Genomic DNA, 25,323 nt, shown 5'->3' with positions numbered 1-25,323 from the left:
AGTAAATCAAGTAATTGGAAAGTTAAATTGCAAGAAGAATAAAAGAAATTAGGTACTAGGATTCATGAAATCAAACATGGAAGTGTAAATGACAATCAAACAGAGAAGTAAAAGATGCAGTAGGTTCAACAGATTTGGAAAATCACTTTAAAATCAAAACAGAGAGCAACTTGGCTCAATTGCAAAATCTAAATGAGAGGTTGAAGATCTCAGGGGTTGGATGAGACTAGAGACCAAGTCTAGATCTCAATTCCTTCCTTGATCCAACAAAGAATAATTGCAGAAGAAAATAGAGAAGAAAGCAGTAAAGAGAGTTTTGATTCAAATCACAATTCACTGAAATTATGCTGACAAGTAAACAGAGAGAATTCTCAAGGTGAGATTGAAACAGAATTTCTTCAATTCTCAACCCAAGATTTAAAACGAAATTGAAAACTAAGAGAGAGCTCTCAAATCCTAATGCTCCCTCGTGGAGCCAGCCTCCTCACAAATATGAAAATGAAAATGAAATTAAAAACAAATTACAATTAAATGAAATTCCTATTTTATCTATTTCTTGTGCCTTTGAGTGATGATCATTTGGGCCCTTGCTCTTGATGGAATTGGGTTGATAAAGGCCTTGGTTGATTGCTCTTGGAGTTTGAAGAGGAACCGAATTGAACCAATTGAACCGGTTTTGAAATTAGCCATAGTTGGACCTAACGTTTGAGCCAAAGTTAGGGGTTTAACTTTGGCCCTAACTTTTCCTAGCAGCAAGCATATTTCTCTGGTTTGGACGTTGGTGCCAACGTTAGGGGTCTAACTTTGACCCTAACGTTGGCCTCCCTTATGCACATTTATGGGGCCAACTTTGTCCTCTTGTCATGTTGCCAATTTTATGCCCAATATAGACTATCATATATGGTTGGAAAGCTCTGAATGTCAGCTTTCTAACCCACTTGGAATCACTTCAATTGGACATCTACAACTCAAGTTATGATCATTTGAAGAGGGCATGGTCGCTGGCTTTGGTGTGCAGCGTTTGAGGTAACGTTAGCCCTCAAACGTTGGCGAAAACGCCAGTTCTGGAGGCTCAAATGTATTGTCCACCCCATACTATTATACATTGTTGGAAAGCCCTGGATGTCTACTTTCCAATGCCGTTGGGAGCACATTATTTGGAGCTCTACAGCTCGAGTTATACTCCTTTGAAGGTGCAGAGGTCAGTTGGCCTCACTGCAGGTTGCCACCATGTTCGTTTATGCACATTGCGGGGCAGTTTTCTCCCTCAATTTTAGTGTTCACCATGCAGTGCCATATATGCTTGGAAAGCTCTTGATTCCTACTTTCCAATGCTTCTTGAATCACCTCATTTGGAGCTCTGTAACTCAAGTTATTCTTGTTGGAAGTATACCCCTTGTATGCCTTGTGGTGTGTGGCGCCAACGTTAGCCTCCAAGTTAGGGGGCTAACGTTGGCGCAAACGTTAGCTCCTTCCCCATTGTAATTCATGTGCCAACGTTAGCCCTTCTCCCTTATGTCTTCATGTGCCAACGTTAGCCTCCAAGTTAGGGGGCTAACGTTGGCGCAAACGTTGGATGGCCAGGGAGGAAAATTCTCTTGCCAACGTTAGCCTCCAAGTTAGGGGGCTAACGTTGGCTCAAACGTGGGGAGCCCAGGGAGAATCTCTCAAGCTCCAACGTTAGCCTCCAAGTTAGGGGGCTAACGTTGGGGCTAACGTGGTTCAATTTCATTTATTCCATTATTCTCTCTTCACTCCTAGCCATTCCTTCTTTGCTTCAACCTTTCTCCAAGCTTTCTTCACCTATCATTAATCAACCAAAATCATCAAAGCTATGCTCAAAATCATGAGATATTCAATCTTTCATAATATGTAACAAATATAGCATAAAACCTCATGAAATGGCATGAATTCATATATGGTTGGTTCAATCAAGGGAAACATGAAAATATACCCAATTGGCTTGCTTATGGCTCAAGAACGTGCATAATTCAATTGAAAACAAAAGAAAAAGGATAGTTAAAATAGGCTAAGATGACTTGTCATCAAAAGGAAGTTTAGGATGCTTAGCGAGTTTTTATTACAATGCATTGTATTAATTTGGCACTTTGATCGTACTGAGAACCTATGGATCGAGGGTTCTCATTCCGTATATATCTCTCGTTTTTTGGATATAGGTCTAGGTGCTCAGAAGTGAGCTGTGGTTCATCTGAGAGATGGCAAAGATCTTTATGTTCTCTACTTTATATTTTACTTAGAATCTCTCCACCTTTACCTTGAAAAGCTTACATTATGTATTGAACTCTTTCGAACTTGCCTATAGAGGCTCTTATGTTTCTTTTGGGAGAGATTAGGAGATTCTGTTGTCAACTACTGTTATACTGTACCCTAGCCGACCTAAACTTCGCGGGTCGCGACTAGTGGATATTTACTTATGTTATGTATCTATAGACTCTTCTTCTCTTATCTCCTTTATGCCTTTATCCTTATAACGCTTTCGACTTCACGCTTTATCTTTTAATTATCGATGCGTGAGTGTTACGACCTAGCGATTTTATTTTTACTCTTTTCAGGCTTCTCGTTTAATACTTCTTTCAATTATACTTATAATTATATATTAAAAATCCACCTGAGAGTCGTACCACCGTAATATCATTGACTTATGACTCGAGCATAAGGATTTGAATATTAGGGTGTTACATTATGGTATCAGAGCAGTTCGTCCTCATGAGCCTGAGGGATGGAACTGCTTATGCTTCAATGCTTACTTTGAGCCCATGCTTGTGCTAGTTAGGGTATCTAGTTGATACGTCTAGCATGAAGTTCATGAATATACTTTTGGTAATTTGAAGCACTTAACTTGAGATATTGAGTCTGATCACCTCGATATCACTTGTCTAGTGTGAACAAGACCCGAATGGTATCTCATGGACATGAATGAAGTAATTGAGGAGGAATTTCCAAGAACGAACCGGTGAGGGAGCACCGTGATAGAAATCTTGGCAGTGATATATGTGAGAATGATATGTTGATTTTGGGTTGTTGGGTGAAATACTTGGAGGCGAATGGTTGCTCGAACAATTTGTTTAATTAGGTTTGAGTTGATTGGAATCTAATGATTTAGAGCAGAAGGGGCTTGTAATTGACATTGGAATAGTTGGATTTGAATGGGAATAAAAGTTTGCAAAATTGAACACTTGTGTAGGAATTGGAATAACATTAGTTAGATGGTGAATTGTTAAGTGTTGAGGTAGCTAGAGTATGAATTAGGCTTGGACTTGGCTGAGTTTGATATTGGTTGGTATGTGCATGTAGTTATGATAAATGGGGTTTATCGGATGCTTAGTATGTAAGGCTATGGCGTTATGCTTAAGGAAGAATAAGAGCAAAGTTGCTGAAGAGTGTGTGAAAAAGGTGGCTGCAGAGAAAGGAAGTCATAGGGAGCACAACCAAGGATTCGCACCAAGGGGTCGAGAGTTTAAGGAGAGAGGATACACATAACACTTTTCTCCAAGGACGGAATAACTACAACGAATGAGGAGTTCCAAGGGAACGGTAAGGGAAAACAGACAACGGCTGCTTCAGATGTTTCGAGCTGTTAGAGATGTGAAAGTCATCACCCAAATAGGCCGTGCTGATTGGGGTTAGGTGTATGCTACAAGTATGGGAGATCAGGGCATATGTCATGGAATTGTCCCTACAGAGAAGGCCGAGATGCAACTGAATTTGATTCTCATACCCGAGGTAATTATAAACTAGCAGTTGAATTTCTAACTTCCCTGCAGATCATTAATATTAATATTCGCTCATGATGCATGACAAGTGTTGATAATCATAAAGTCCAAGTCGACGATTAGTCGAGGACCATTAGTTGCTGAAACGGAGCGATATTTAGTTAACTTAGAGGAGTAGCTAGGCTCTTGAAAGTTAAGAATAAGAGTGATATAGCAGAAGCGAGTTGGATTATATCTAAGGGATCAGAAGTGTTGGGAACTGTACGGAGTTATTGTTCGAAATCCAGTGACAGTGAACTGCGAGAAAAGAGAATAGAGCAGATTCAACCTTTAGTTGCTCATCGTTTGAGGGGCGAGTGAAGACGAGACCAAATCCCTATACGAGAGATTTTTCAAGACAATTCTCGAAGAAACAACAACAACAATCACCAAGGGAGGAGGTATGGAAAGCAACCTCAGAATGAAATGACTTGTAGGCGGTGTGGAAGCTACCATCTGGGAACTCCATGTCGAGCTGGATTGGGACCTTGCTATAGTTGTGGAGGAGCCGGACACATGTCCTGGAACTGTCCTGAGAAGGTTAACCAGAATATTGCCAAGAGCCAACAACAAGGTCGTGTGTTCACTATGACGACGGGGATACCGCTAGATTCGACAGTTTGGGAAGAGGTAAGTGAAAGATCGGTAACAACATGTTAAAAGTATGATTAAGTTGGTATTTAGTTTTGGTTATCATAGATAGAAATCTAGTGAATGTCAGTCATGCTAAGTTGTGGTTTAGTGCTTGAGGAAATAAGTGATAGGACTAGTACTAGACGAGAAATCAGAGTGGCGCAGCGGAAGCTTGCTGAAGCGTTAGCATAGTATGGTAATAATAAGGAATAGTAGGGTATGATTAGAAATGGTTTATGTTTTGAGTACTTAAATTGTTAGTGAACTAATGCAGATAATGATTCTAGATAATTGGGATAAATTATGGCTATGAGCTTTGATGGTTCCGAAATGGATGAGAAAATGATCGTTGATGCGTAATTGGATTTAGATGATGGGTGAATGCAAGTCGTTGTGTTTGAGAGATGAGTCCTATGATATTTGGTCATGGTAGCCTTAGATTTAGATTGAGATTTATAATGGTTGGTTTTGAAAGACAAATTTGAAAACCATTAAATTAAAATGCTGATGTTGTACTGAGATTAGTTTGAGGGAACCCGTGATGGGTGGTAAACTCCAGTTTTTAGGGGAGGTACTGTCGAAATTTTCCAAGAATTTGAAAGAGTATTGGTTATAATTTTGAAAATGCTTTTGATTTGAGTAACTTTAACAAAAGAGATGTGTTTCGAATGCTTTTATAAATTATTAAAGAAAATCGGATTCTTATGATTATGTTAACTTGTTATTTCAAACTCATTTGATTTTTAAAAAATGAAGAGAGTTTTGATTAATTAGTCAAGACTTTAAAACAGAAATTTTTATAGAAAATCAAGGGTTTGGAAATAAGAAAGTAAGTCTGGAGGTTATGCTCGGAGTTGAGCTGCGATTAGTGGTAATTGGCTTGACAGAGAGAGAGAGAGAGGATAGTGTGGAGTATGATTAAGGTATGGTGATGAGTTTTGGTTGATTATAGTGATGTAGGATGACGACTATGACTAATGATGATGATAATATTATTGATGACATGATTTGAGATTTAATAAGATGTGAGTTGATGAGATGACGAAAGTAACGAACGAGGCTGTTGGTCGGCGTTGGACGAATGATCGAGATCCTCAGAGATAGAGGAATCAGAGCACAGCAACGGAAGCGAGCAGAGTAAAAAGACCTTGGAACTACTAGGCGTTGGATATAAAGGCAGACCACGCTCACATACTCGTAGTAGCGGATGGAATTTTCGATGGCGAAAATTTCTGTTAGGGGGGTAGAATATAAAACCCGGTCAAATCGTAATTAATTAAATAATAAATTAAATAGGAGCGAATATGATTAGAAAATTTAGCAATCGAAATTTGATAATTTAAATATGATATTTGGATTCAGTGAATTTTTCTGAGTCGGAAAACATAGTTTTCTGCGTAAAAATGCACATTGGAATTTTGATCAGCAGTACCGGCTGAGATCTGTTTGGTACTGTAGCTGAGAAAATTAATTATAAGTGAATAAGGCCAAGAAATTAGGAGTTATAATTAGGGAAGATAGAAATATTTAAAATGTAATTTAAAACTCTAATCTTAAAGATTTTGGCCCAAAATTGGGCCAACAGACTAAAATAAGTGAACCGGGCCCAAGTGGGCCCAAGACCCAACATATATAAACATTAGTCATGAGCATTTCAGCTCATTTACTCTAAAGGAAGAGGATAGGGGCGCAGCTTTGGAGAAGATAGAAGAGAGGAGAAAACCTAATCCTAGCTCCACCTTCAAATGTCCATAACTTTTGCTACGGAACTCCGATTGACGAGCCATTTATGGCCACACGTCGCTCTTCTCATCCTCTAAAATTCTATCTAAGTTTTGTGGTGATTATTCTATTCATATCTTCCCAGTTTTTGAGATTCTCCAGTATTACGCATTTTTGGGTAGTTAGTGTTAAAATCTTGTGATTTTGGTTATTTAGGGATACTCTAATATGGATTCTAAGTGGGTTCTACCCCTATTTCATATGGGCTGAGTTAAGAAGTATTCTAACCCTTGTGATTTATCAATTTCATGAACCCTAGGTTAATGTATATATGTTAAATTGGTTATGTTAGTGTATTGTGTGATTTTGGTGCACAATTGAAAGATTGATATTGCTTGTGGGGCCTTGGTGAGGCTTGGAGCTAAGGGTTGTTAGAGACTCTCAAGTCAAAGCTCAATTATTTTGGCTACAAGAGGTACGATTTAAGTTTCATTTAAGTACCGTGTAGTGTGATGAGAATTTCTAGGCTAGATGCCCCTAGGATTAAGTTTGGATTGTGTAAATGGTTGGTACTAATATGCATAGTTGATATGTAATATAAATTAATGATTGGGTTGAGAATTGTGTGAATTGTATGTATGGTGTGTTGAGAATTTGATGAATTGGATAATGAGTATTGGTTTGTGGAATATGCATTTAAATTGTGAATTTGGGCCGGATGCCGGAAAGATGTAAGGAAGGTAAGTTGATGTGTGTATTGTGTGATGATATAAGAGATTGGATGGATTTTAGATATTGAATGTGTGAATAATTGGTTTGGTTATTGGATAATAAGGTTTGAGGAATGGAGGTGTGGAAGTTGATAGTTTTAGGTGAAATTGTGTAGATGAGGTAGGTTTGGTTTTGGTTGAGTATAATTATGTGAATGTGGTTGAGTTGTGGTCATTTGGATGAGTGGAAATGAATTTGGCTTGTAAACATTGGAAAAATTGGTGATTTCTATGTTTGGGTAAAAACTGATTTTTGACCAACTTTGGTGGTCCGTAACTTGGTCCACGGAGTTTGTAATTCTTCGAAAATGAATTTTATGAAATTTTATTCAAAGATCTTTCCAACGGTTCAGAAATGGTTGAAAAAGGAAATTTGTAGAAGAAGTTATGTGTGGTGGAAGTTTGAGGTTTAAAAACGAAATTCTGCAGCTTTTTAACTTAATAAAATTTTTGGCAGCTCGTACACCCACGTGTGTGCCTGGCTGACGCGTACACGTTGATGTACCGATTCAAGTTCCCAGCCAAAGTTTCCGAGAGTTGTGCGGGTATTGTGCTGGTTTTGTGCGAGGGGGCACAAAACGTACCCACGCATACGTGTGGCTGACGTGTAGGCGTCACTTTACTTTTCTCCCATCCACGCGTAAGCGTGGGCGACACGTACGCGTCACTGTAACTTTTCTTCTTTCCACGCGTGCGCATCACCCACGCGCACGCGTGACCCTGTTTTCACCCCAAAGCTGATTTCGAGTTTTTAAAGCCGAATTTCAGACTTCCAAGTCTCCATTCTCACCCTTTATGTCCTAAATACTTATAGTATGCCTAGCGATGAGAATAGGCTAAGAGGTGTGGTAACTTGTGGATGAAGTAAGAGGAGAATTGATGATGAGTAATGATTAATGATGACTGTATGAGTTGCTGAGGGTGATGATGGAAGTGCGGTGTATACCGTGAGCCAAAGGGCTGTATTTGATAATGATTATTTGCTGGTTATGGGTTATGCCATGAGCCGGATGGCTATGATAAATATTGATTTATGGCTGAAAATGAAAATATGGCTTTGAATAATTGTTTTATCTTGAGCTCTCTTTCTCGGAAGTGCGACCCCAGAGAGATGAAGGAAGGTGAGGATCCCCTTCCTTGTTCCTCCTGGTATTGTAAAATCGCCCCCAACAAGATGGTGTGAGGTTAGGATCCCCTCCTTGGTTCCTCCTGGGCATATGAGAACGTACCTCCTGGGTAGATGTAAGGATTGTGGTTGCGCCCCTCTTGCTCCATGTTGGTTAGTATAGAAGCTCTCCGGGTGGACGCAAGGGTTGTGGTTCCGCCCCACTTGCCCCAGGTTATGACGAGTGATGTATAAATGTGCAATCATGTGATGTATAAATGACGATATGGTCATGATGAATGATTATGGAATGTTATGAATGAATGTGGAATAATTATCTGAGTTACGAGTTTTCCTGGATGAAGTGACTAGCCACCTCGTGCTCTAGGTTGAGACTCGATTCTCTGCTAACCCTATGTCGTAAGTGTGGCCGGACACTGTGAAAATTTTAGATGAGCTCGCCCCCATGGATAAACACCAGTGTGGGTGTTGTATGGATAAACACCAGTATGGGTGTTGTATGATTATGATTGAGAATAACTCGAGTTGGGGATGCACGACAGAGGGACAGTCCAATGGTTAGCTACCATGACTTGTCGGGTTGGCTATATAACTGACAGATGATATCATCAGTCATAGGGCAGGCATTCATCATTTGCATATGTTTGAATTGTTTGGGTTTGCCTATTTGTTTTGGATTGCTATATCATATATGCTATGTTACCTGATTATGTGCTACTTGTTCTACTTGTACTTTAATTGTGTATTACTTGCCTGTATTGCTCGTGTTTGTACAATGGAGAGGTCCTTCATGCTGGTGTAGGTGGACGTTGAGGGCTGTTCTTGATGAGATGAATTGATGATGTGATTGAATAATGATGATGATTATTGAATGAGATAATTTGAGCTCCCTGGGTTGACGCAGTGAAGTGAATTCACTTGCTCCAGGTGAGGATATGATGTATTGATATAGAATTCTGGAGACAGAATAACTGGTGATGATTTTGTTTACATTTCTGATTTGTTGGAGAGTTAGAAAGTTGGGAAGCATGAGGAAGATGAATTAGATTTAGCATTCCCTTATGACAGTTGCCTATTTATGGATTAACGAGAGCATAGGGTGAATGTTTGGTGAAAGGAAGTTTAGGATGCTTAGCGAGTTTTTATTACAATGCATTATATTTATTTGGCACTTTTACCGTACTGGGAACCCATGGGTCGGGGAGTTCTCATTCTGTATATATCTCTTGTTTTTTAGATACAGGTTCAGGTGCTCAGAAGTGGGCTGTGGTTCATCTGAGAGATGGCAAAGATTTTTATGTTCTCTACTTTATATTTTGCTTAGAATCTCTCCACCTTTACCTTGAAAAGCTTACATTATGTATTGAACTCTTTTGAACTTGCCTATAGAGGCTCTTATGTTTCTTTTGGGAGAGATTAGGAGATTCTGTTGTCAACTACTGTTATACTGTACCCTAGCCAACCTAAACTTTGCCGGTCGCGACTAGTGGCTATTTACTTATGTTATATATCTATAGACTCTTCTTCTCTTATCTCCTTTATGCCTTTATCCTTATAACGCTTTCGACTTCACGCTTTATCTTTTAGTTGTCGACGCGTGAGTGTTACGACCTAGCGAATTTTATTTTTACTCTTTTCAGGCTTCTCATTTAATACTTCTTTCAATTATACTTATAATTGTGTATTAAAAATCGACTTGAGAGTCGTACCACCATGATATCATTGACTTATGACTCGAGCATAAGGATTTGAATATTAGGGTGTTACATGTAGGTTTAAAATTATGAAAGTAATTTTGATATCAATGTAAAAAATGATTTATATACTAGTATTATTATTGTTGTTTAATCATAGAATTAATTTGTATTTTTAGGTGCCGGAATATTTGGTCACCTGTCAGACTCATTTCTTGGAAGGAAAGGGTCACTAATGGTGGTTTATGCTTTAAACGCTATCTTTGGTTGCCTCACAGCATTCTCCCCAAACTATGGGATCTACGTCATTCTCTGCTTTCTGACCGGCTTTAGCACCGGTGGCGTTGGCCTATGTACATTCGTCCTTGCCACCGAGCCCATCGGCCCAACAAAACATGGCATCGCCGGAATGTCCACCTTCTACTTCTTCTCCATCGGCATTGCCATCCTCTCTGCCGTTGCCTATGTCTTCCAAATATGGCGCAAGCTTTACATTGCGTCCTCCATCCCCTCCATTCTCTTGATCCTCGTCATCCCTTTCTTATCAGAGTCTCCAAGATGGTATCTTGTTCACGAAAGAGTAACCGAAGCCATGAAAATCATGTCCACCATTGCTTTCACTAATGGAAAATACCTCCCTGGTGGTGTTCTTCTTGTACTCGATGAAGAAGTCAAAGTAGAAGAAGAAGCAAAAACAGAAGCACTAACCTTGACCTATAAGAACAAGTCTCTGGAAAACAAAGATGCCGTTGGTGGTTCTATCGTTGACGTGCTTCGATCCCTAGTCAGTAGAATAAGGTTGATTCTAATGGTGGCAATTAACTTCTTTTGCGCTATTGTGTACTATGGTCAGAGCTTGAATGTGGTGAATCTTGATACTAACCTTTACACAAATGTGGTGCTGAACGCGGTGGCGAAGATGCCGACGTATGGGATAATGGCGATTTTGTTGGACAAGTTTAGGAGGAAGCCATTGGTAATAGGGACAATGTGGTTCAGTGGTTTGTTTTGTTTATTGGGTAAATTAATGGGGAATGTTGGAGTGTGGAAGTTAGTTAGAATGCTGTGTGGTATTTTGGGGATATTTGGGATGGCGGGAACCTACAACTTATTATTTATTTACATGGCCGAGTTGTTTCACACAATGGTGAAGAACGCCGCACTAGGGTGCACGACGCAGGCGGGGCAAATGGGGGCGATATTATCGCCAGTGGTGGTGGTTTTGGGATAGCTGCCATTCGTGGTGTTTGCTGTGTGTGGGATTGTGGGTGGCATGTTTGCATTTTACTTGCCGGAAACTTTGAATCAACCACTGTATGATACATTCTTTGGGTTGGAAGCTGGGCTTGTTTGATGTTTTTAAATTATTAGTCCACTAAGATTAACTTTTTAGTATCATCTTCAAGCAAGACTTTAATCTTCTGGTGATCATGTATGTCTTGCAACAAGTGTGGATGGAATTCTTGAATATTGTGTGTATGAATGAGTGTGGTGTGGGTAAGTTTGTAATGGTTAAAAACTTGGTTAGACCAAGTAATGGATGAAACCTTTAAATATTGTGTGTGTGAATATGGTGTGAATGAATTTGTAATGTCTATGATTGGGACTATCCAATCCATTTAAAAAAGAATTATGGTTATCTCTATTAAGTGATCAAATTTAAGTAAAGTTCAAGGTTACCGAGCAATTCTAAATTTCTAATTGGCGTATTAGTAGTTGTAAGAGAGAAAATGATGCGTTTCGACTTTCATTTAATCTTACCTTGCATTCCAAATCACATTCTTTATTTAATCCTAATTTGTTCCAAATGCGTGCCTAGTTCATTTTCTGCTAAAATGTTTTCGATCCACAATTTCCGTAATTTCAACTCAAACCTACTTAAAATCCTCTCCTCTCAATTCTCATGGTAAGGTCATTGATTTAGAATCATGTTATCTGAATTTGTATAGATGTATAGTTTTGGATTAAGCATGCAAGTCATTGGTTATGATGAGCTCGAGTGGTTAGTACAATGCAGTCTTAACCTAGATTCGTTTCTTATATGGTTGCAGGTTCCAGATCTTTAATTAGAGATTTCTACAAAGCATTCCAGGCAACCTAGTTTACCAAATTCTACTTTAGAAATGCCTATTAATGTATGTCTTTGTATTATTTTCACCCACACAATTATGTTTTTTACCACACATCATGTATATTCAAATTTTTTTATGAAGTTACAAATCGTTTATCACTTTTTCCTTTAAATTTTCATTTTATTTTTGTAAACATCTTGCCTACTTAATTGTTGGAATTTAATCTAACTGATGCTACTAAAGTAACTCATCTCTACTGATATCCTCATCTTATTATTAAATCTTAACTCTTAACTCTGAATATCTTATTTCATTTCATTTTATTTAGCAAGCTTAGAACATATACTAAGCAAAATTAGTACACTGGCTAAAATAATACAGAAAAAAAGACAAAAAAATGTCATTCAAAATAAAAATTTAAAAAAATGTGATTCATATGAAAAATTCAGATAAATTCTTTACAAAAACCAACAATCAGGCTCATTAAAAAAAATACACACACAATATGAATATGATCTTTATTCATATCAATCCATTAAAGATAAGAAAGACTCATATTTCTAGATATGAATCATCATTCCAAGCAAATAAAAGAGAATTTCTTTCAAACATGCAAACGAAAATGACTTGATCCAACAAGCGATATCTCTATAAAGAGATATATAGCAAAAGATTACATTATAGATATGGAAGAAAATTTGTAAAGAAAAATTTAGATTTTGATTATAAATCATAAAAAAGATGGTATGTTTTGGAGTCTACGAAGATAAGCCTTATGCCCAAAATTATTGCTACAAGAGACATGATGCTAAAGAAAACAATGTTGAGCCAGTGCTAGAGTTGTTGCATGGATGATTGTTTGTCCTTCTTTGCCGTTAGGTACATATGGTTTGCAAGAACAAATGTTAGTGGGAATGTGCTTATTGCACCTGTGAGGCTCATCAAATCTCCAAGAAATGGTAGCAGAGCAGATACAAATGTATTGAAGGTGAGGTAGCCACCTCTTAATAAAAAACTGAATGATAAGTTCTTAATTTTTAGGGCACTTCCGGTGATCCCATATTTGGTGTCCACATACTCATACATAAGACTAACAAATATCTAGCAGAAGTGAAAATAAAGAATCATTAGGACACTCAAACAATTCGAGTAAACCAAATTTCATCCCAGACCAAAAATACGAGCTAATAAAGGATGTGTTTGATTTGCACTTTTATTTTCAATTTTTTTGATATTTTATGTTTTTATTGTTTTCTCTTTTCTCTTCACTAAATCTTGAAATAGAAACTATTGAAAGTGAAAATGCAAACCAAACACATCTTAGTTTCTCAAGATTTGAAATTCCGGTTGATCTTTCTTTAACCAGTGAGAGACAACTTTGTTTTTCTTAAATTGTAAGATATGATTTTGGCCTGTATTATTTATCAGGGTTAAAACAATTGATAGTAGCAGAAGTTCAAGTTTAGATGTAAGTACATGCAATGCAATGACTGATTGAAGAAAAGCTGTAATGTTAACTACAGCTTTAACCCAGACAGGACCATTCACATTGTTTAGCAAATATGCTAATGTGAAATTTTCATAAGCCTAGTAACCTGTAAATGTAACCAGGTACAATGGAAGAACACTAATTGTGAACTGAAAAATACAGGGCTTTCATCATATTCTTCACAACTAGCTGCTTAATTGTTGCCTGTCATATACATCAATCAAATATGTTGTGCATCAGTATTTATTTGTACATTAAATATGTTTGAATAACATGTAATGTAAGTTTATAGAATCTATATTTCGGGAAGCATGTCAGTGTTATATGTGAACACGAGATTAGCGCTTGCTCCAATGATCGAAAATATTTTACCGGTGCCATCGCCTGCAATACTGAAATCTCTAGGTGGTGCATTCAATCCTGATGTTAATAACAAATATCTTGTTTAATGGACAGTTAAAAAAAATAGTGTCGTCAATTTAATGCATGAAAATTTTTAACTCAGTTCGGATAGAGATGCAAGATTTGTATTCACATGAATACCAAGCTGGCAGTAAGACCTTGGTGGACAAAAAAAAGGGGACACATAACATAATAGCAGAAATAAAATATTACCATCTTTAAGGGATAGCACAAATGCTATAATAATATAATCTAGACTCAAGAGAGTTGAAAAACCCAGCCAAACTCCAAGAGCTGAAAGAGTAGGAATTCCAATGGCAAACAGTGCACACACAAAGCCAGCTATGGCAATAAAATATGGAAGTTTCTTTGTGTGATCATCCTAGAATAGAAGATAAGTAGCCTGCACCACATTGAACACATAAAAATAAAAAAGGGAATTCAAGAAAAGAACCTTCTGGAAATACAAAAAAAAAAAAAAATTCAATTACAAAATTAACCAATGCATATTGTTTTTATATATTTTTTGTATGCATGTAACAGAATGGCTAGACATACACACTATCTAAAGAAACATATTCTAAACTCCAATTTTGTGGTTTATATTGTGTAGAATTTGGGGGGTTTCGTCAATATTTTTCACACTTATTCATATAAATTGTATGATTTTGTGTTCTCTTCCTAATTTCACTTCATGATTTAAAACATGCTTCTTTTGCCTTGAAAATGCCGTATTTTGATCCTCTTCTGTTACCATTCGATGTTGTGATACGTTTGTTGAGTGATTTCAGAGCTTATAGGACAAGGATAGCTTAGAAGAGAGAAAGGAAGCATGGACAAGTGGAAGGAACATGAAGAATTGAGCTTTGGAGAATTGGCTGCGACGCGCATGTGTGGCCGACGCGCACGCGTGGGTGCAAGAAGTTAGGAATGGCGCGCGAGAGTTGACGCATTCGCATGGAATGGCGAAACTCCCATCAACGCATACGCATGCCTGACGCGTACACATGCCTGACGCGTACGCGTGGCTCGCAAAACTCAGACAACGCGCACGCGTGGCCGATGCGCACGCGTGACGCCCAGCACGTGACCTCATTAATGAAATCGTGGCTGGCGATTTCTGAGGAGCTCCAGGCCCAAATTCAGCTGGATTCTGCATGGAAAAGACCCAGAAACTCTAGGGGGAAAGGAGGGGATCATTCATTATACACTTTACACACATTTTGGCTAGTTTTTGGTTCTCAGATTCTAGAGGGAGAAACTCTTATTTTCTCTCTAGATCTAGTTTGATTTGATCTTCCATTGTTGAATTTCTGAATTGGATTTTGTTAATTTTAGTTTTAATTACTCAATTTGAATTATCTAGTTTTCACTTTGTCTAGATCTTGTGTTTGAGTTTGAATTTTCTTATTATTTTCCCTTTTCTTCCCATCTTATGAACTTTGTAGATCTAGAATTTCTATTGATGCATTGATGTTTCTATGATTAATAGTGTTGTTTGAGTTGTTTTCTATTGATAATTGTTAGTGATTACTTGTAGTTTCCAATTAATTTGCAATTTGAATATGTCTTTTATTAATGCACACCATGTGTTTGATGAAATGTTTTCCTTGATTATGGAGTAGTTTTCTTTACTCTTGGCCTAGGCTAAGGGAACTGGGTAAACTTAAGTCACTGGGTCTAATTGATTTGGTGATTTGAGAATCCTTTGTAGTCAACTTGATACCCATTGACACTAATCTACTACTAAGTCAATTAGTAGTTGGATTGGGATTTATGAGTTGAAATTGACCAAGCCATTTAATGTACTTCAAGCTTGAGAGTAGACATTATATGTACATTAAGCATAGAGGTAGACTTAATGAGTTTGGTTCCTCATAATTGTCAAGATATGGTTATTGGACAAGGATGGTGACCCCAATTCCTATGCTTAGCCAAGAGTGCCTTTTATCATTCATATTTGTAACCCAAAAATTCCAATTGTTTAGTTCTTGTTGTAGCTAGTTTAGTTGTTTACTTAGTCTCAAAATAGAAGTAGCTCATATGTTCTCTTGCTAGATTAAAATTTCTCATACTTAGCTTTAGTTACTTGATTTAGTTCCTTGCATTTTAAGATTCCTTGCATGTTAAGTTTAGTAGTTTAAATTCTTGCTCATGACTCCCAACCTCGGAATTCTAACCAATATTGATGCACATGTTTGCCCATTCACTTGAGGACGACCCGAGACCAATACTCTCGGTTACTTTATATTGGGGTTGACTTTGTGACAACCATATATTAAAATTTGATTTGAGGATTGTTGTTGGTTCGAACTATACTTGCAACGAGATTTTATTGAGAAATTCTTTACCGATGACAATTCTTTGCATCACATAGCAACAAGAGCATTTGCATAGAACGAAAACACGGTGGCCAGGATTAGACCAACCACGCCACCAACCTAACCAAGCGGCACCATGATGGTGCCGGAATATCCCAGCACATAAGCAATGTTGATTCCGGTGGTTACGACAAAAGCCACTTGAAACCATGAATCTGCCACCAAACAAATTCCAGAGGAAAACAAATTATGAGTTAATATTATGGATATAAGATTGAACAGAGGAAAATGTATATATTTCACAAAATTCCGATTTCAATTACACCTAGAGTGCCAGCTATATTGGGTTACAAATTACATGCTTAACTTCTATCTCAATCAGCAATATTTATGATATATAAGTAAAATCGATTATTACTAACCACTGCTAATCTGGTGCGTGGTTTCCCGCACTTTAACGTTGTCATTACCATCCTTGTGATTTTCATGGTTACTATCTTTCCTTTCCATTATTTTGTTAGGCATTGCAACAGTTAAATTGCATAAGAAGATAGCAACACAATCACACCAAGCTGCTCCTCAGCTCCAATAATGAGCCTGCATATATACACTCAACTACTGCAACAAATTGAGATTTAAACTAATCCATTGCAGTGTGATAGTTGTATAATGTTAACAAACTATCTTGCCAAAAATGTTGTAAACTAATCTAATGAACCACTAGTATATATAGATGCTAATTACATGTATTGAGCTAATATGTTACCTGATACCAACCCCGCCTAAAACCAAAGTCTTTTATTCTGTCCATGACTTCATTCAAACTATTCACTTCCACCAGCCAATCACTTTTCCCAATTTAGAATCACCTCCTTTTTTTGTTCCAGTGCGAAACTTTTTTTACTACTTTGGACAGTTAGCCACTTAGCCTTTGATGAACGGATTTTCGTCGGTAAAGAATTTTACAAATAAATTCTCGTTGCGGATAGTTTCTAAACCAACAAGGAATCCTTTCATACAAAAATTTGTTTGTCACTAAAGCAAACCCAATAAAAATAAACCGAAGTATTTAAACCTCAGGTCGTCTCTCAAAGAATTGCAGGGAGGTGTAGTTGTTATTGGCTATGGAAAAAGTATCTTTTTGGGGTTTTGAATAAGAAACGAGAAAAGTAAATTGCAAGAATTAAATCAATAACTAAGAAAAGCTCTTGGCAAGGTATGAGAATTGGACATCCTATCCTAGTTATCCTTATCAATTGTGACCTCAATTGTTCATTGCTCCCACTTAGTTAACCTCTAACTATGGAGGAAAGTCAAGTGGACTAATCAATTTGATTCCTCAAGTCCTAGTCAACTCCTAAGGAAAGACTAGCTTTAGTGGGATCCAAATCAACCAGCAACTTACAATTATCAATCAACAAAGGAGTTTGATAACTCAAGCGTCTCCAATTACTCAACCAAAGCCAAGATCATAAAAATCTAACTTAAAACTCTCCCAAGCATTTTATTAAATACTTGGAAGGCATAACAGAGAAATATAGAAAAGTAATGGGAAATGTAAAATCTAAAACCAACAATTGTAAGCATCAATAATTGCAAAAGAAGAAAGCAAGCATAAATCTGAAATACCCCAATTTGCATTAAATATTAAATCAGATCTAACATTAGAGTTCATAAAGCTAAATTGGGACCAACAAGAGAAATAGATAAACTAAAGTTCTAGAACAATTAAAAGTAGAAGAGAAACTAAATTAAAGGAACATTGAACCTGGAATTGAGAAGAAATAAACCTAAAACTAAGAGAAATCCTAAAACCTACATCTAAAACCTAAAATTATGTGAATGAATGTTGTGTGTTGTGTTTTCCCCATTCTGCAGCTCTTATTCTGTGTTTTTCGAGCTTGGAACTGGGCCAAAAAGGAGCCCAGAAATTGCCCCCTGCACTTTCTGCAAATCCTGTACGTGGCGCATGTCACGCGTACGCGTAGGTCACGCGTGCGCGTCGTTTGGCGAAATTCCTTGTCACGCGTACGCGTCAGTCACGCGTACGCGTCGCTCGTCTTTTGCGCTAGGCACGCGTACGCGTCGCTTATGCGTGTGCGTCGCTGCCAGCTTCTCAAAACTTCATTTTCTTGTGTTCCTTTCAATTTTGCATGTTTCCTTTCCATCCTCTAAGCCATTCCTGCCCTATAAAGCCTGAAAACACTTAACACACAGATCACGGCATCGAATGGTAATAAAAGATAATTAAAATTGACAGTTTAAAGGCCTAGGAAATATGTTTTCAATTATATCACGAAATTAGGAAGGATTTGTAAAACCATGCAAATTATAAGAATAAGTGAGCAAAGAATTGATAAAAACCACTCAAATTAGCACAAGATAAATCATAAAATAGTGGTTTATCAGCCTTCTATTATTTTTTATAAAATAAAAGTAGGTATTCGGTATCAATCAATAAACGAAAAGCTTTTCATAAATGAGGAGTGCTAGGCGGCAAGCAACTTTTGTGATTTGTAGCCATCAATAATGATTTTAAGGGTGTGAGATTTCATCCAATGACTAGGATTACTCACTTTTCTTTTGCTGGTTACATGTTGGTCAGAATTTAATAAAGTTACTGGACCCCTAGACTTGAAGCTGGTTGGCTTAAAAAATGAGGAGCACAAAATAGAAAATACTCGCTTGGTAGAAAATGATATGTCAAATGTCAAATATTATTTCCAACTTAAATTTATATCTATTTGAGATATTAATCTAAATTTAATTTTAGATAACTAAAATTTTTTATAGAATTAATAGTTACTTATACATTAAATATGCAAAAGTAAACAACAATTTATTTTTACAAATATCAATTTTCTTTAGCAGGAGCAACTTTATTAATAAGGAAGGACTTTTGATGACAATAATTAATTAAACAGCACTACCATTCTTCGTCTCTTTCTACTTTCATTCCCTTGCTTTTATTTCTGTTCTATCTTTTCTCTCTTTTTGCTAAGCTTTCTTCTTGTATTAGAATCAATGATTAATGCAAATGCAAAATGAGTATTGGAATCAATGATTAATCTTGATTTCAAATTAAAAAAAAAAAAAATAGCTACATAAATCTAAAAGATACCCACATTTCTATTTTATATAAATAAACAAGCATGTTGATTACAAAACTCACTCAATTCATGAATGCATCCTTATTTTGACTTCTAAATAAAGGTTGAATTTCTCTCGACATTTAGATGAATATTAGGTGTTCCTAAATCCTAGTCTCTAGCCCACGCACCGGATAGCTTTCTATGCATTCCATCTTTTTTTTTGGAAAGCCTAACCTCTTATATCTCTTATCAAAATAGACTAATCTCTTATCAAAATGGGTTTATATTTTATTAGGAATCTCATCTTATTATTTATCTATATTTGAAAATAGATAAACCTAATATTTTATATCTTATATGATTAGATTACTAAAATAGACTTATTTCATAAACAATTTCATCATATTTCATTATATATATATATAGAGAGAGATTTTGAATAACTCACACACAAAATTGTTTAGATTTAATGGTTAAAACAAAATTGTAAAAGAAATTGGTAAATCAATTGAATAAGTTAGAATTTTATGTTTAAAAATTCTAATAAAAAATTAGATAAAAAGATTATATATATTATATATAAATATGTTATTTTATTATATTTTATCATTAGTTAAACCTTAAAATCAAGTTATATAGTCATAGGTACGAGTCATTTCATGCAATTTATTTATATAAAACCTTTCACTATTTAAGTATATAGAGTCGTTCAAGTGCAACTGATTCCCTTAAGTCTTATATATATATATTCAAGTACAATGTTAACAGACTATCTTGTCAAAAATGTTGTAAACTCATCTTACGAACCACTAGTATATACAGATACTATTTATATGTATTGAACTAATATGTTATCTAATACCAACCTCCCCTAAAACCACAGTCTCTTATTCTGTCCATGACTCCATTTAAACCATTCACTTCCAATCAGCCAATCATTTTTCCCAATTTAGAATCACTTCCTTTTTTGTTCCAGCGCGAAACTTTTTTTACTACTTTGGGCAGTTAGCCACTTAGTCTTCTATTATTTTCAACTTAAATTTATATTTATTTGATATATTAATCTAAATTTAATTTTAGATAACTAAATTTTTTTTATAGAATTAATAGTTACCTTATACATTAAATATGCAAAAGTAAACAACAATTTAGTTTTACAAATATCAATTTTCTTTAGCAGGAAATAAGTGAAATAACTAAAGTCATATCCCTAGAATAACAAACAATTTCTGTTCTTGTAATAAATTAGTATAAATCAAATGAAATAACATTGCTTATTATCAAATCTTTACTAATAATATTAAATGATTAATTGAGTTGTAAATAACCTCATCTCTTTTGTAGTTAGATTCATGATAATAACGTTCACATATACTCGTAGGACTTATGACATTACTACGGTGACGGTACAGTGGAATTCCAAAACATTATTAGCTCCCAATTTCTATTGGACAATATTGAAGTTCTATTAGATTAGAGACATACATATATAAATAACCTGCCACGTGAGCCAAAGACATTCAGAAACTTCTGTTAAATGGCACCCTCCAAAACTATATAATAATCCAACCACTCTCTAATCTCTCTGCCTCTCCTTCTCTTACCTACACCCTAGCTAATTAACACAAGTTTCATACATCTGTGCTAAGAGGGTTTTAAAATGGCAACCATGCTGTCCTCGAACAACCACGAGCTCAGTACGCTGCTGGTGCAGATGACAGCAAGGGAGGCAGAGACGGAGAAGCTCTGCATCGATGAAATGCTCCAAAAGTATTGCGGAGAGTTTGGAAAATGGCAGTTGAGACACTTCATCTTCACAAGCCTCGCGTGAGAGCTGGAGGCCTGCCACTCCATGGTCATGATCTTCACCGACCGCGAGCCGGAGTGGCGATGCACTGCCGCCGCCTGCGGAGTGGTTGGGAGCACCTGCGAATCCCGCCGGAGGAGTAGGAGTGGGTTGCTGGACGTGGCAGCGCCACCGTGTTGGAGTGGGGACTTATTTGCGGCGACAAATTTAAAATTGGGCTTGTCCAAGCTTTATTCTTTGTAGGATGTATGATTGGTGAGCTACTTTTACTTTCACTTCTTTTTTTTTTACGTAAAGTTAAACCTTAAAATAAAGTTATATAGTCATAAATATAAGTGATTTTATGCAATTCATTTATATAGAACCTTTCACTATTTAAGTATATAGATTCATTCAATTACAACTAATTCCCTTGACACCCTTACATACCCCCCTCCTCTTCAATTTTCTAAAATAAGTGAAATAACTAAAGCCATATCTCTAGAATAACGTAATTCATGATTCAGGTAATATAAAACCTGGTTAATTAACGGCTAATTAATCCATAAATAAGAATTTATTCTAGAAAGCCAAAAATGTGATTTTTATGGCTAAAGATGATAGAGGAGATTGAGACGAGAATTTCGGTACCAATTTTATAGAAATCGGACCAAGATTGGACCGAACGGGGCAAACCGGGCCAACTGGACCCAAAGTGGGCCCTTGGCCCAACTAAACTAAGCCAAAACCCTAGTTTTCAGCACTCTCTCTCCTCATTTGTTACACACACACGCTGAAATGGAGTAAGGGAGGGGAAGAATACTCTCTCAAACTTCTATCTCTCACTTGATCTTCAAACCACCATAACTTTTGATCTAGAGCTCCGATCGCCGCACCGTTTGTGGCCACGCGTTCATCGCAGAGAGCTCTACAAAACCCATATAATCAATCTTGAGATAATCCACATTTTTCTCTTCGAATTTCCAGCCTTAATTTCGAGTTTCATGAGCAAAAATATTGAGATTTTATGCTCTTTGATGTTATAGGACCCAACTCTCTTGAAGGAGAAGATTAATCTTGTCTCCTTGGACATTGGGTGTGGTAAGATTCTCAACCCTAGTGTAATTTTTTGTTCTATGATGTTTGGGTATTGAGATGTTGTGTATGGGTATGATGATTGTGGCTTAGGTTGTGTATATGTGAATATTGGAGCTTGATTGAGACCTTGGAAAGCTTGAAAAGGGATTTTTGGTGGTAAAAATTTGTTCTTGAAGGTGTTGAGACCTAGAGAACTTGTGGACGAGTGGTTTGGAAGTGCTCCGGTTGAGCTTGGGAAATCGGCTAAGGTATGGTCTCGGTTTCTCGTATCTAATATGTAATGTGGTAGGAAATACTTAGGCTAGAGGCCCTAAGATAGGCATTGAATTGATGATGTTGTTGAATGGTTGAGATATATGATGTGATCATATATGTGATTATGAATATTGATGCCTTGATTGTGTGATATATGAGAAACTGCATGTTGTGATATATGCTTGATGAATGATTGAGGTTGAATTGGTGGGTGGTACCATGTTGATGGTGAGTATGATGATGATTATGTATAATGATGTTTGATTTGGAAATGGTATTATCGGAAATTGGAATGAGGAAGGATGTGTGATATGATATTGTGTTTGTCCTGTAGCCATTTGATTGAGAAGTGTTAAAATGGTTGGACGGTGGTTTTGGGAATTTTGGTAAAGTGTCAATGTGTGAGTTGAGGATGACATGATGTTGATTTTGGTACATTTTGATTGATTTCGAAAAAGGCAAAATTGGTATGTTTTGGTTGATTTTCAAAATAGTTGAAAATGGTTTGTTTTGAAAATGGCACCTTGTGGTTTTGTATGAAAACATAGTTTTCGGGCATGTTTTGACGGGACATAACTTGGACTACGGATCCCCGTTTTGTACCAAACTTATTTAGAAATGAAATTGGATCCGGGATGTCCACGCCGCTGGAAGAACGGGCGGAAAACGATTTAAAATGAGAAAGTTATGTCCGTCGAAAGATTGGGGGTTGAATTTGTGAATTATGCAGCTTTTAACTTAGAAAATTTTTAGCAGAATGACCCTCCGCGCGTAGTCGCACTTGGCGCGTACGCGCCGTTCTTCAAGAAAGCACCATCCATGCGTGCGCATGGTGTGTGCGGGTGCGTCGATGCGCTGCACCAAATGCCCAGCTATTTTCCTGAGAGTTGTGCCAGAGTTGTGCCAGTTTTGTGCCTGGGGCGCAATAGCACCCACACGTACGCGTGGCTGACGCTTGCGCGTCGTTTGGCTATTTTTCAATCCGCGCGTCCGCGCGTATGACGCTTGCGCGTCGATGAGTTTTCTGGCCATCTACACGTGCGCGTGGAGTGCGCGTACGCGTGGCCCTGTTTTCATCCCAAAGTTGATTTTTGAGTTTGAAAGGCCAAATTTCATACTTCTAAGCCTCCGATCTCACCACTTATATCTTAAATCATTATGATATGCCTAGCAATGAGACAAGGAGCTAGTGAATATGGTAACTTGCGAGTGAAGCAAGGGAAAAATGAATGATCAATGAGGATCAAAGATGATTATGTGAGATGTGAAGGATGGCGGTGGAAGTGCTTGTTATGCCATGGGCCGAAGGGCCGTATTTGTTAATGAATTGGCTGGTTATGGATTTAACCGTGAGCCGGATGACTGGATCATTGCCGTGTTACGGTGGAGCCATGATTATGGCTAAGTATAAATGCATATATGCTGTTGAATGAATTGTGAATGTTTGCACTTTCCATTATCGGAGATGAGAGTTTCCCTTGGAGGAAGCAGTGGCTAGCCACCACGTACTCCAGGTTGAGACTCGAAGCTCTTTTGACCCTATGTCGTCAGGGTGGCCGGGCACTGTGAAAGCCCCGGATGAGCTCACCCTCATAAATATTCACCAGTGAGGGTGATGGATATGGATCATGATTATGATCACGATTTGTTGAGTATAACTCGAGTTGGGGAGACACGACAGAGGGACAGTCCAATGGTTAGCTACCAGGGCTTGTCGGGTTGGCTCTATAACCGACAGATGATATCATCAGCCACTAGGGACAGGCATTCATCATATGCATACTATATGAATTGTTTGAGATTGCCTATTTGACTGCATATTACTTGCTAATTGTCTAAATGCCTTATCTGTTCCTATGTGTATATCTCTTGTTTGATTTAGCTGTGTTTGCTACATTATACTCCTGCTGGTGGTTGGGAGGTCTGAAGGAATTGAAAAGGGAAGTATTAGTTAGACTGAAGGATCTTTAGTCAGTTACCACTTATGGTTTAACTTGTTTATAAGCTTTGATATTATCTGGAGGAAGTCCTAGGATTGCCTTCGGCTTTCCTCTATTATTACATGTTATATATGGGGAACTGTTACCATGCTGGGGACCTCTGGTTCTCACCCATGCGGATTTTGTGGTTTTCAGATGCAGGACGCGAGGCTTCTCGTTGAGGCATGCTGGAGACTTCTGGATTAGCGAAGATCCTTGTTCTCGGGACTCTGTTTGATTTTATGATTTCTTTTAGATACTTTTGTCCCCATTGAATAATAAAAACTGTGATGACTCCTCTTAGAGGGGATTTTGGAGACTAGGTTCTCTGTTTTTTGTGTCTTTTTGGGTTTCCTTTGGGGTTTCCTTATTTTATTATATGTATATATTGCTATGCTCGGACCAGTTATCTTCGCATCCAGATTTGAGTTTTGATATTCCCGTTTTGACACTCTTTTGTATATATATAATCTCGCATTAGCTTATCCCTGTTCGTTATGTTATCGATCGGAGTGTTGCGCTTTCGAGTTATGGTTTTTGTTTACCCCTTTTTCTGCAAAGGCTCCTAGTTATAATCAATCATTCATACTACTATACGTACTAAATTTTACTTCTAGAGGTCGTAATACCTTGCCATCTCGGAATTATGATTTAAGCATAAGACTCTGTATAGTAGGGTGTTACATTATGGTATCAGAGCAGTTCGTTCCTGTAGAGCCTGAGGGACGGATTGACTATGCTTCTGTGCATCCTCTGTATGTGTGTTATGTGCTGTTAGTATATCTACTTGATATAGTTGGCATAAACGTTCATGAGCATGCATTTGGGACTTTGAAGCACTAAACTTCCGATATTGAGACTGATCAACTTAATATCGATTGTTTGGTGTGTATAGGAACCAGATGGCACCTCGTGGACGCGGTAGAGGCCGTGGGAGAGGTCATACGAACGCTTGTGCGCCAGAGATTAACCCTAATGACCCGGTGAACTTTATAACTGCGATGGAGAACATGGCTGCTGCTATGCAAGCCACTACTGAGGCTCTTGGTCAACAGATGAACAACCATGGTAATGATGGAGGTGGAGTTCAGGGTCCGATGACACTGGCAAA

At 37.4% G+C, this 25,323-nt stretch overlaps 3 pseudogenes; 2 read left to right on the top strand and 1 right to left on the bottom strand.

Annotated features, from left to right (window-relative positions):
- The first annotated feature begins 4,199 nt into the window (after positions 1–4,199).
- Positions 4,200–11,072, top strand: LOC107646849 (organic cation/carnitine transporter 4 pseudogene; annotated as a pseudogene).
- Positions 11,073–12,513: 1,441 nt separating this feature from the next.
- Positions 12,514–16,512, bottom strand: LOC107648174 (proline transporter 1-like; annotated as a pseudogene).
- A 4,242-nt stretch (positions 16,513–20,754) lies between these two features.
- The window catches only part of LOC107646850 (organic cation/carnitine transporter 4-like), a 33,273-nt pseudogene continuing 28,704 nt past the window's right edge, over positions 20,755–25,323 (top strand).

Source organism: Arachis ipaensis, chromosome B6, assembly GCF_059453495.1.
Source record: "Arachis ipaensis isolate K30076 ecotype BB chromosome B6, ASM5945349v1, whole genome shotgun sequence".
NCBI classification, from domain to species: Eukaryota; Viridiplantae; Streptophyta; class Magnoliopsida; order Fabales; family Fabaceae; genus Arachis; species Arachis ipaensis.
The sequence above is the reverse complement of the archived record's forward strand: the minus strand, read 5'-3'. Positions and strand labels throughout refer to the sequence as shown.